Source organism: Ornithorhynchus anatinus, chromosome 1, assembly GCF_004115215.2.
Source record: "Ornithorhynchus anatinus isolate Pmale09 chromosome 1, mOrnAna1.pri.v4, whole genome shotgun sequence".
Taxonomy (NCBI): Eukaryota; Metazoa; Chordata; class Mammalia; order Monotremata; family Ornithorhynchidae; genus Ornithorhynchus; species Ornithorhynchus anatinus.
This window is the reverse complement of record NC_041728.1, coordinates 115,060,257-115,072,781: the sequence shown is the minus strand read 5'-3', so window position 1 is coordinate 115,072,781 and position 12,525 is coordinate 115,060,257. Positions and strand designations below refer to the sequence as shown.

General features: G+C 41.1%; 1 protein-coding gene across 3 annotated transcripts in view; it reads right to left on the bottom strand.

The window, feature by feature from the left end:
* LEKR1 (leucine, glutamate and lysine rich 1) overlaps nt 1-12,525 on the bottom strand; it is a 207,905-nt gene that overhangs the window by 47,746 nt on the left and 147,634 nt on the right. The window lies entirely within an intron of this gene.

Here is a 12,525-nt window from a genome sequence, read left to right as displayed (position 1 = left end):
AGTTGCCCATCCATGTCCACATCAACCAGAACCTCCTTTTAAAGCACTCAACCACCTTGCCCCCTCCAATCTCACCTTGCTGCTCTCCTACTACAACCCATCCTGCACACTTTGCTCCTCTAATGCCAACCCACTCACTGTACCTCGACGTCATCTATGTCGCTGCCAACCTCTTGACTACCTCCTGCCTCTGGCCTGGAACACCCTCCCTCTTTTTATCGAACAGCCTCCGAAGCCTTAATGACGGCACACACATCAGCCTCCTTTCTGATCTCCCAATCTCCTGTCTCTCCATCTTCAGTCTTTACTTCACTCTGCTGCCTGGATTATCTTTCTACCTAAACTCTCTGGGCATATCACCCTCCTCCCTCCCCCAACCCCCCATATGCCGTCATCAAAATCCCTGGACAGGTCCAGAGATAACGACTAGTGATTTCATCATTTTTACTTTACTCAGGAACACCTAATATTAGACACTTAACTGAATAGAAAACATTTGATTTTTGCCTAGAATCTTCCAAAAAATGATCTCTAAACACACCTCCCCCATGAAGACTCCTTTAATTTGTGTGGTAATCAGTGGAGTGTTGCAGATTGACCAAACCTTTCCAGGCTGACCACAAACAGGAAAGGAATACTCCTCAGCACCAAGGTGTTACAATGCCTGAAAAGGTATGCAGGTTTTATTTTCTTTTTATGGTACTTGTTAAGCACGTATTACGGGCCGGCACGGTACTGAACACTGAGGTAGATACAGGCTAATCAGCGGTCCGAGTTCCACATGCTGCTAGCGGTCTTAATCCCCATTTTACAGAGGAGGAAACTGAGGCACAGAGAAGTGAAGGCGCTTGCCCAAGGTCACACAGCACACAAGAGGCGGAGCTGGGATTAGAACCCAGATCCTTCGGACTCCCAGGCCACTGCTTTCTCCACTAGGCCACACTGTTTCCCTGAGTGCAGATGGACGGCACCCTGGGTCCCTTCCTGTGGACCACAAATTCGTGGGCAGGGAACATGTATGCCAACTCTGTTGTACTGTACTCTCCCCTAGCACTTAGTACAGAGCTCTACACATAGTGAGTACTCAATAAATACCACCAGTGATGATGCTAGTAAGAGTGAGAGAAGAACTGAGTAATTAGAACACAGCCTCTCAGTTTGCTCTATGAGAACGCCCTCCATCTGGAGCCTGCTGGGCACATGCCGTATGCGAGCCACTTTCTTGAGCTCCATAAACTCCTGGGAGCCAGACAGAGAATCGGGTCTCATCTGTTTAGAATACAAATCCTTAAATTATCTTTGAAATTTCCTCGGCTTCCAAAGCATGTAAAGATACACTGTTCCTCCACAGCCTCCACAGTATTCTGATCATAATTATAATACTTGTGAAGCACTTTCTATGTACCAAGCACTGTTCTAAGCACTGGGGAAGATACGAGTGAAGCAGGTTGAACACAATCCCATATGGGACTCACACTCTTAATCCTCATTTTACAGATGAGGCTCTTGCCCTAGGTCACACAGTCCAGAGGTGGCGGAGCTGGGATCAGAATCCAGGTCCTTCTGACTCTCAGGCCCAGGTTCTAGCCATTAAGCCACAAAAGACGCGGCTTTACACACAGTGAACAATCAGTCTGAATTGGAATTTAAAATTCAGTTAAACGTGCATCAGATAGAGTTGTTGCTATGTTTTGGTTTAACATTTCCTCTCCTCTACTTTTGCTATAACATTTACCACAAATTCCTATCTTCTCAGTTTCTTCCTAACGGCCTTCTGACCATCTGTAATATATGGTTATCTCGTAGCTTCCCCAGCACTTAGAATTTAGAACGGTGTTTGCCGCACAGTCAGCGCTTAACAAATGCTACAATTATTCTGGGGAAAAATCGTTCCTATTACGAGAGATTCGAATGCATTTCTACCAAGATAAGGTTAGAAAGGTCAGAAGGCCTTAAATCTAGAATCAATCTATCCATTTGAAATGGATGCAATGGAAATAGTCTTTTATCCTAAAAAGAAGAACTTTAAGCATGTGAACTTCAAGAGGATGGGTTGATGCTGACTTGGATATTTAACTTTTGTCTACCCAGCACTTAGAACAGTGCTTGGCAAATAGTAAGCATTTAGTAAGTACCATAATTATTATTATTATTAAAAGCAAATGTGTTTAATTTGTGCCAGCCCATTTAAGGATTATCAAATTCAACTGTAAGCCCGTCAGTGGGCAGGGATTGTCTCTATCTGTTGCCGAATTGTACATTTCAAGCGCTTAGTACAGTGCTCTGCACATAGTAAGCGCTCAATAAATACTACTGAATGAATGAAATTCAGTTGATCATCAGTAATAGTTTTGTTCTTTTATTATAACTATTGGTGTGTGGTTATCTATTTTGATGGTAGTGATACCTGTCTACTTGTTTTGTTTTGTTTTCTCTCTCCCCCTTCTAGACTGCGAGTCCACTGTTGGGTAGGGATCTGTTGCCGCATTGTACTTCCCAAACACTTAGTACAGTGCTCTGCACACAGTAAGCACTCAATAAATACGATTGAATGAATGAAAGAATGAATCAATCTCCAAAAAGAAATGCAAATCCTATGTTATTTGGCATTTTGTAACTGGTCTCGCAAAACCTCATTCATTGATCACCTACTGATTGTAGAGCACTGTATTAGGCCCCAGGAAGTATATAATAGGAATATTAGCCACATTCCTTTATTTTTTAAATGACATTGAAATGCTTACGTGCCAGGCACTGTACTAAGTGCTGAGATAGACACAAGACAATCAGGTTGAACACAGTCCCTCTCCCACAGACCCCACTGTAATCCCCATGTTACAAATGTTGCAACTGAGGCACCGAGAAGTTAACTGACTTGCCCAAGGTCACACAGCAGGCCGGTAGTGGAGGCAGGATTAGAACCCCAGTCCTCTTACTCTCAGGACAGTGCTCTTTCCACGAAGACACACAATCCCTGCCCTTAAGGAGCTTCCAATAAATAGCTGGTGTGTTGACAGGAAAAGCAGCGTAGTCCAGTAGATTGAGCACAGGCCTAGGAGTCAGAAGCACCTGGGTTCTAATCCTGGCTCTGCCACTTAGCCGTGTGGCCTTGGGCATGTCACTTTACTTCTCTGGGCCTCAGTAACATCATCTGTAAAATGGGGATTAAGACCGTGAGTCCCATGCGGGACAGGGACCGTGTCCGACCCAATCCGCTGGTATCCATCCCAGTGCTTTATACAGAGCCTGGCACACAGTAGGCCTTTAACAAATACCACTATTATTATTATTATCATTATGATTTTTGTTGATTATATCCTACCAGCACAAATGATCTTTTCTTAAATATCTAGGCTGAACACTGGTTTGGAATCTTTGGCATCTCCAGACCGTAAGCTCACTGTGGGCAGGGAACGTGTCTCCCAACCCTGTTGCACTGTACTCTCCCAAGTCCTTAGAGTGCTCTGCACACAGTCTGCCCACAGTCTGCTCAATCAATGCCACTGATGATGATCAAAGCTTTCGCTGGCTTTTTTCATGTATTTTGTCAAATTCTTTTATGTTTTCGTCATTGTGATAAAAGGAGAATGGATCTAATCTGCTGTGCATAATATGCTAGTGAATAGGCTGCCTTGAGATGAGTAGTTTATAATACTTTCTTTCACCTGCAGCTTTGCTTTTCCTGGAAATTTCCCAATGCAAAGTCACATCTTGACCTTTTAAGCAGAATTCTTAAGATGTTGCTGTTTCAACTGAGGGTATATTAATGGCTTACTATGCAATGAACTCACTTTGTCCTCTGAAAGCTGATGGGGGGCAAGGGGGAGGGGTGGTCCCGTTCTATATAAAATACGAAGTTGTGGAGATTATGTATTAAAGAGACATTATGCCACCTGCAGAAGTCAATTCTTTTAGCTTCTGCTATGAATATTCTTGAACAGGGCTATTGTTCTATGGAGTCCTTCTCTAAGGCTAAATAATTAAACTTTAATTTCCTGTCATTCAGCATGACATTGGATTATAGAGCAAATGCCTGAATGCCTGCAGAAAGAAAGGAAACATTGGCTTTAAACATCAAGGCAGATGCGAGGCGGAACACATGGAAACAATCCAAAATTTACAACAGCAAATTCTACTGTGATGGGACTGCTTTCTTCACAGATATTAAACAAGAAGCAAATGAATTTGGATGAAAAAAGACAAAAAAGGGCCTTTTTGGTCTCTCTTCACATGAAAACAGCTGCTTGCCGGATAGCATTTCATAGTTGCTTGATTTTTTTTGGCACTCGTTTCAAATCACCGGGGTGTTGTATTTAAACTTCACATTCATCTTGGGAGAAAATATTAACTGCGACTTTTGAAAAAACAAAAAAAAAGTTTTTTGGTTTTTTTTTTTAAACAAGTAGGGCATAAAAGTCAAAGTAAAAATCCGCCCAAAGAAAAATCGTTAATATAAGAATATGCAAAAGTGAATTTCCCCAGGTACAGCCTTGTTCCAGAAGGGAGGAGGATCAAAAGAACCACAACAAAAAAAGTCAGATGGGGGGAGGGGGGATGTTGAATAGAATGAGAAGTTGGAGGAAAAAATAGTAAACAACAGTGGAGGACCACGAAGAGAAGTAAAATTGGGAAAGCAAAGGAAAGAAGGTGCAGAGGCTATAATACAATGACCTCATCATTAGAAAATATGATCTGGCAGGGGAAATGACAGTAATCTGTACATCATCAAAGAAAATATTCTAATTATCAAGATGAGAACACTAATAAGTGATTTACACTTCTTGCCTGTTTAGTTGGTAGCAATCCCTCAGGTCACCCTGACATCATTTAAAAAAAGAAACTACAGAGTTCAAAAGCTTTTAAAAAATTTTAAGTCACAGTGCGGCTTCATCTTCATTCGTTAGAGTAACAGAGCTTGCCCGTTTGGGGAGCCAAATTTTAAATCTAAGGAAAATAGAGTCTAGTTATGGAACCATGATCAGACTGTAGATTATTTCCTGGACTGATCAGAGCTTGCCCGATCCATTTGGCACCCTGATATTTTTTCCACAGCTATCCGGCTTCCTAAATGGCAAGCCTCTGTTTTGGAATAGTATGTGCTTAGCTCTTTGCCCTGCATAAAGGTAGCAACTTACTTAAAACACAAAAGTGGACCTTCAAACAGGAAACTTTTTCAGGGGTAATAAAAGCCTGATAATAGAAGGGAAGTTCTCTGAGGAGTATTCAGCCACTTCAATCACAAATGAAGGTACTTCCACTTTGGCCAACTTATTTCACAAAGCTCGGAGGGGAACACGGCATCTCACATCACTCATTTCATTTTAGGGAATGATCTCTCGCAGCAGCTCGGTTCCCAGCTATTCTGAAACAAGGGTACTTGAAGATTCATCTAGCATTTTCTGAGTCCTGCCAGTAAATAATGGACAAACACTATTTTTTCTTTTTTTTAGAAAATCTGTTACCTCTGCATGTGTGGATGTGTGCCCTTAAGAGTGGAAGCAGCATGGCCTAGTGGGTTAAACCACTGTTCGAAGCATTTTGGAGAGTTGAACAGAGTTGGCAGACATTTTTCCTGCCCATGACAAGCTTACAGTCGAGGGAGAGAGACTCAGGATGCTATCCAGTACCTTGAGGAAGCATTGAAGCCTAGTGGATAAAGCATGGACCCGGGAAGATAGAGGATCTGTATTCTAACCTGAGCTAGGCCGCATGTCTGCTGTGTGGCCTTGGGCAAGACACTTAAATTCTCTGTGCTTACTTTCATCATCTGTAAAATGGGGATTAAATTCAACTCCCTCCCACCATCATCTGTAAAATGGGGATTAAATTCAACTCCCTCCCACCTGGACTGTGAGCCCCATGTTGGACAGGGACTGCATCCAACCTAATAATCTTGTATCTACCCCAGCATTTAGAATAGTGTTTGTCACATAGTAAGTGCACAAAAAATATAATAGTAATAATAAATATAATGGTTCAGAAGGAGATTTATTAAATTAGAAAGTTATTCTCAGAAGTAGGAAAAGACGTTCTTAAACTAAACATGAAAGAAGAATACAACCTCTCAAGACTTTTACTGACTAAATGTTGAGGTCTAACTCGTGGAGGTTTCTCACTCAATTGCCAAACGTGAACCTAGAGTAATAGACATTCACTATGGCTGCATAATACATGATGTGGATAGAATATTCAAACCAGCCTGGGACTATTTGGATTTTATTTTCAGTTCCAGATCGGGCTGCGATCTCTGCAAAACTATCCTCATTTCACTGATGGAAAAAATGAGGTGAAAAAAATCACAAAAATCAATCAAGGGATGATTCTTATGAGATAATCAATCACCCTCTGATTAATTTTGAAATTGCTCAAAGTCCTTCAGAACAGTGAGGAAGCATAAGGGTTCTTTTTCAGAACATACAGGAGATTTTCAGGGACAGGATGAAGTTCCCAGTTGGGGAGCAGGCTGACATAGGGGGAAGCGGGGAGAACAACAGGAGTTTGAATGCTTAGTGCAGAGTTCTGCATACAGTAAATGCTCAATACATGCCATTGATTAACTGTGAGTATGCTACATGCTGAAAGGCATGGGGCAATGGGTGACAGGTATGAGGAGAAGAGCCTAGAAAGGAAAAAGAAAAAATAGTTTGAACAAAAGGGAAATGAAGGGTTAAGGCAGGATAACTGTTTAAGAAGACACATGGGACATTATTTGTATATATGCCTGCCTTCCCCTGACTTTCCCATCACTGTAGACAGCATCACAATCCTTCCTGTCTCGCAAGCCCATAATCTTGGCATTATCTTTGACTTCTTTCTCTCCTTCAACCCACACATTCAATCTATCAGTAAATCCTATTGGTTCAGCCTTCACAGCATCATTAAAATCTGTGCTTTCCTCTACATCCAAACGGCTACCATGCTAATCCAGACACTTATCCTATCCTGTCCTGATTAAGCTCTCAGCCTCCTTACTGACCGCCCTGCATCCTGTCTCTTTCCACTGCAGTCCATTCTGCACTCTCCTGCCCGGATCATTTTTCTACAAAAACATTCAGGACATGTCACCCCGCTTCTCAAAAACCTCCAGTGGTTGCCCGTCCACCTCTGCATCAAACGAAAACTCCTCACCATTGGCTTTAAAGCACTTTGACCCCTCTTACCTCACCTCACTGCTCTCCTACTACAACCTAGCCCACACACTTTTCTCCTTTCATGCCAATCTTCTCACTGTACCTCGATCTGATCTATCTCATCACGGACCTCTCGCCCACCTGCCTCCGGCCTCCCCTCCCGCCTTGAGACCGAGAGACAATTACTCTCTCCCCCTGCAAAGCCTTATTGAAGACACATCTTCTCCAAGAGGCCATCCCTGACTAAGCTCTCATTTCCTCTCTTCCCATTCCCTTCTGCATTGGTTGCCCTGACTTGCTCTCTAGACTCCTCTCCCCACCACAACCCAGCCCCGAAGCATTTATGTATAAATCCGCAATTTTTATATATATATAATAATAATAATAATAATGGCATTTGTTAAGTGCTTACTATGTGCAAAGCACTGTTCTGTCTGCCTCCCCATGAAGACTACAAGCTCACTGCAGGCAGGGAATGTGTCTGCTATATCGTTGTGCTGTACTCTCCCAAGCCCTTAGTACAGTGCTCTGCACAAAGTAAGCGCTCAATAAATACAACTGATTGATAGATATATTTAGTATTTAACTGGAGTTCCTTGAGCGAACAGATCAGTCCTACCTGTCAAATGCACTCTAGAAGGGAACAGTCACAATGTTCCATATTCCTCCCCCGCAAGGTGTGTTGCCATCCTTGGGAAGACCCCAGAATTCCTTAAATTCTTTGGGGAATCCCTCAAACTTGGCAGTCCTCTTTTGCAGCTGCACTGAAGTCCACACTGGTCCCATCTAAATTGCCCCTTAGCTTTAATGCTTCCACTATGTAATCAATTAGTGCTATTTATTGAGCACTTGCTCTGTGCTGAGCCCTTTACTAAGTGCTTAGGCAAGTCTAAGAGATTTAGGCCAGAAAACCTGTAGATCTGAATTCGTTGGCACTATATCCATTTAGATATAATATGAAGCGTGGAATGGAAGAGTATTTTTAGAGTTGAGGTCCAGTAACGCCTCCCTGGAGCTTGCCCTAAGAATTTTATTACCAGCCAATTTTCCAGATTAACAGAGAGGATCTTGGGTTTCTGCAGCCCTTAGCTCTGGGCCCTCCCCCTGTGGTCCCTCTGGAGACCTCGGGACACTCCCCAGAGATCTAGCAGCCTGCAAAGAAAATAAAGAGAGAAACCCAAAGCCACCAGGACCCTGAAGCAAGAGCTGTCAAATCCCACCAGTGGGAGGTGGGCGAGAGGTCCGCGATGAGATAGATGAGATCGAGGTACAGTGAGAAGATTGGCATGAAAGGAGCAAAGTGTATGGGCTAGATTGTAGTAGGAGAGTAGTGAGGTGAGGTAAGAGGGGTCAAAGTGCTTTAAAGCACATAAAACACAGGCCTGAGAATTAGAAGGATCTGGGTTCTAATCCCAGCTCTACCACTTGTCTTCTGGGTGACTTTCACTTCTGTGAGCTTCAGTTACCTCATCAGTAAAATGGGGGTTGAGACTGTGAGCCCCATGTGGGACTGTGTCCAACCCGCTTTGCTGGCATCCATCCCAGTGCTTAGTAAAAGCAGCATGGCTTAGTGGCAAGATCACGGGCTTGGGAGTCAGAGGTCGTGGGTTCTAATTCCGCCTCCGCCACTTGCCAGCTGTATGACTTTGAGCAAGTCACTTCACTTTTCTGTACTTCAGTTACCTCATCTGTAAAATGGGGATTAAGACTGTGAGCCCAACATGGGGCAACCTGATTATCTTGTGTCTATTCCAGCTTTTATTACAGTGCTTGACACCTAGTAAGCACTTAACAAATACCCCGGTTATTATTTAGGAAGGTAGGGGTGCAGCACTTAGGGAAGTGTGGAAAAGGAAGGATTTTCATTCTTTTTTGTTCAACCAGAAAACGACGTGCACCCTTTTAAGTCCCACTATTCTCCATCCTAGATGATGTCTTTCATTTTGAAAGCTCTTTGAGGGCCCAAATAGTGTCTACCACCTATATGCATTCATTCATTCAATCGTATTTATTGAACACTTACTGTGTGCAGAGCACCCTACTAAGCTCTTGAAAGTACAGTTCAGCAACAAATTGTATTGTAGTCTCTCAAACACTTAGTACAGTGCTCTGTACACAGTAAGTGCTCAAAAATACCACTTTGATGGGTACAAAATGCATGAGAGATTACTGTTTGGGATGTTTCAATTAGCCAAATTTTAATTAGCTAAAACCTAATCTTAAAAAAAAAAAATAAAATCAGTGAAAATTGGTTGTTTTTTTTAAAAGTTGACTTCCCAACTGAATAGTTTTTAAGAAAAAAATACATATGAAAAGGCTCTGCTTGCAGTCTTAGCTAATAAAACCAGGTTTAGGAAGGGAAAATCAGAGAAATCTGAAATTTTTCAAAATGAATATCAGAGGCGTATTTGAATGTGAAGGTGATCTATCAGAACACTGATCTGTCACAATTTGTGTCTATGGACTAAAACCTATGGGGTGTCTAAACCTACCAGGAGGATGGAAAATAAGATGACTCATTCGTGGGTCACGGTGACCTCAGAGAAGAACATTATCAATTGTGAAAAATTGGGGTGGGCTCTTATTTTGGGAAGTTCCAACTCTTTGAACTAAACATGACATTATAGAACTAAGCATAATGCATAGAGGCATGGGAAAACAAAGGTTCCATTCATCAGAATATTTATTTTGTGCCCACTTGTTTTTTCACAAATCAAGACCAAATTAAAGCAATAAACTTAGACTGGCATTTTAGTCATTCCAACCTTTACACACACTCCTACTAGAACAATGGTCTTGCCGCCTGCAATATTTTATATATTTGAAGTTTGGAAGCTTCAACATTTCGAGATCTTCCCTCATGTAAGGAAACAAAGACAAGAGAGTTCCTTGTAAATAGTCCGGTACGCCTCTGTTACTTAAATAGAAATCATTAACATTTTTCAACGGTGACTTAAGCAAAGGAACATGTAACAAAATGCGTAAACTTGTGGATGCTAGTTCGCTTTTAGAGCTAGTGGACATCATGACAATTGGAGTCAAGGCAACATGGAAAAAGCAAGCAGTCCAAACTGTCAAGTTGTTTAGGGAGTTCACCATGGAGAAATGTTAAATTACTGGAATCACCAGTGAAGACGCCTACACTATCTGACCCAGAAAAAGCAAATAGAGAAATATCAATACAATTCTTAGAATTTGGAAGAAGCAGCGTTTCCTAAGTGGGTGGAGCAAGACCCTGGGAGCCAGAAGGACCTGGGTTCTAATCTCAGCTCTGCCACTTGTCTGCTGTGTGACCTTGGGCAAATCACTTAACTTCTCTGTGCCTCAGTTACCTCATCTGTAAAACAGGGATTAAGACTGTAAACTCCATCTGGGACAAGGATTGTATCTAATCTGACTAGTTTATATTTACCCCAGTGCTTAATATAGTGCCTGGCATATAGTAAACTCTTAATTAATATCATGAAAAGAATCACTCCTAGGACAAAAACAAATCCGCCAAAACTACCTGGAACATACATTTCAAAGTTTACTTCAATTTCCTTATTTTTCCTCAGAATCAGCTTGGCATTATCTTCCTCAATGTCTCCCAGGGACCATATAATGGCATGCCCAACCCAGTTTCTTATTGGTCCCATTTCCATTTTTCATCAAAAATTTAAATTTTGAAAAAAAAAAAAGATGACTATGGAAAAAACACCAGGAAACAGTGTTTATTATATGGCTTTCCATTCTCAAAATAGCTTTCCTAATTATTTTCAGCAGTCATGATGGGGACCTGATATAGTCAATATTAACACAATCAATTTTACAGATTTCCTCTCTAATGACAAACAAGTAAAATTAAGAGGTGCCTTAATTAGCTTAGAATGAAAAATAATCTTAAAATTTCTCCTGGAAAAATAGGGAGGGCTTAGATGCTTAGAGGTCAGTGAAGACTTCCCAACATAGAGAGATAGAAATAGTACGGATGGAACTAAGAGAAGGAAAACAATTGCTAAAATATAGTACTGCCTCTACCTACACTCAAGCAGCTCTCTGATGACAAATAAAAGGATTATTTTAAAAAATAAAATATGTAAAATATTTGGCTTCAGTACCTTTGCTTCAAATACTCTCCAGTTTGGTTGTTGTTCAATTAGAAACATTCAATGTTGCCAGTTTTGAACTGGTTAAGGACACCAACCCTGGTTTGATCCCAGTTCTGTAAATAACTTTTCCTATGACACTGGAAGACTCCAGTCTTCACTTTCTCCATTTATAAAATTCTCAAGGGGTAAGTAAATATCTTGCTTGATGGGATTCCAGAATGGACTACACAATAACACTGTTATTGGAATCAAATAAATATCTCTAAGGAGGAAGGCCTTATTTAAAAATCAAGTTGAAAGTAACTCATTTTTTTCCTTCCAAACCTTGCTTAAAAATGAATGTACTTTAAAGAAGCTAATTTGGGATGCTTTGTCTTTTTTTTCCTTCTCTAGCTCTCCCTCTTTGGAGCTTCAGATGTTGTTGGCATGGTACGTTTTCAGGGAGGACCCTGAAGAAAAAGTTATAGATGATTACTACCCAGGCGAAAAAGGGAATCAAGGGTTATAATTATCTGGGGAAGTTAAAAAAAATTAAGCTTGTGTTTACTGGCAAGCAAGTTATTAAGAGGTCACAAGTCTGAAATGCACAGAATTCTGACAAGTACAGAGAAAATTCGTGCCACAAAACTGGTTGAGAAGATAATTGGATTTAAAAACAAAAGTACACAGCAATATAACCTAACTGGCATTGGGGGGGGGGGGTTCATGAAAAATTAATTGATGCACAAGGACAGTTGTGTGTAAGGGCTTGCCAAAAGCAAGAGCAGCTGCAAACATAATGCTAATGTTTGACTATGTGCTGGAAATTTGTTGGTAGATTTAAATTTGCTATAAAATCTTAAGAAAAATTAAGTAATCTTGAAGTAGAAAGGGTAATTATAATGCATTGTATCTCTGATTCTAAAATACATATTGGATAAAATGGATTTCAATTTCGTTATGAAAAATGAGAACAATTCTAGAGTAGTCTCTAAATGTCCTTATTTGAGCCATAAACCTCATGTGCAAAAAGCAAATATCTTGGATGAAATGCAGACAACCCCCGGAGGCTGAAATATGGAAACCGTATATGGAATGCAAAACAAAAGTAAACTCCTTTGTTTCTCTTTACTTTCTTTTTAGGCCTCAGTCTTTACCTCCCTTTCTTTGTTCCCAGTAATCCCCAGAAAACGTGAGTGACCGAATCCATTGATGGTTACCTAATTCAGGGGCATTTATTAAGCTCTTACTGTGTGCAGAGCACTGTACTAAGCACTTGGAAAAGTAAGATACAGCAAGAGTGACAGTCCCTGCCCACCACGAGC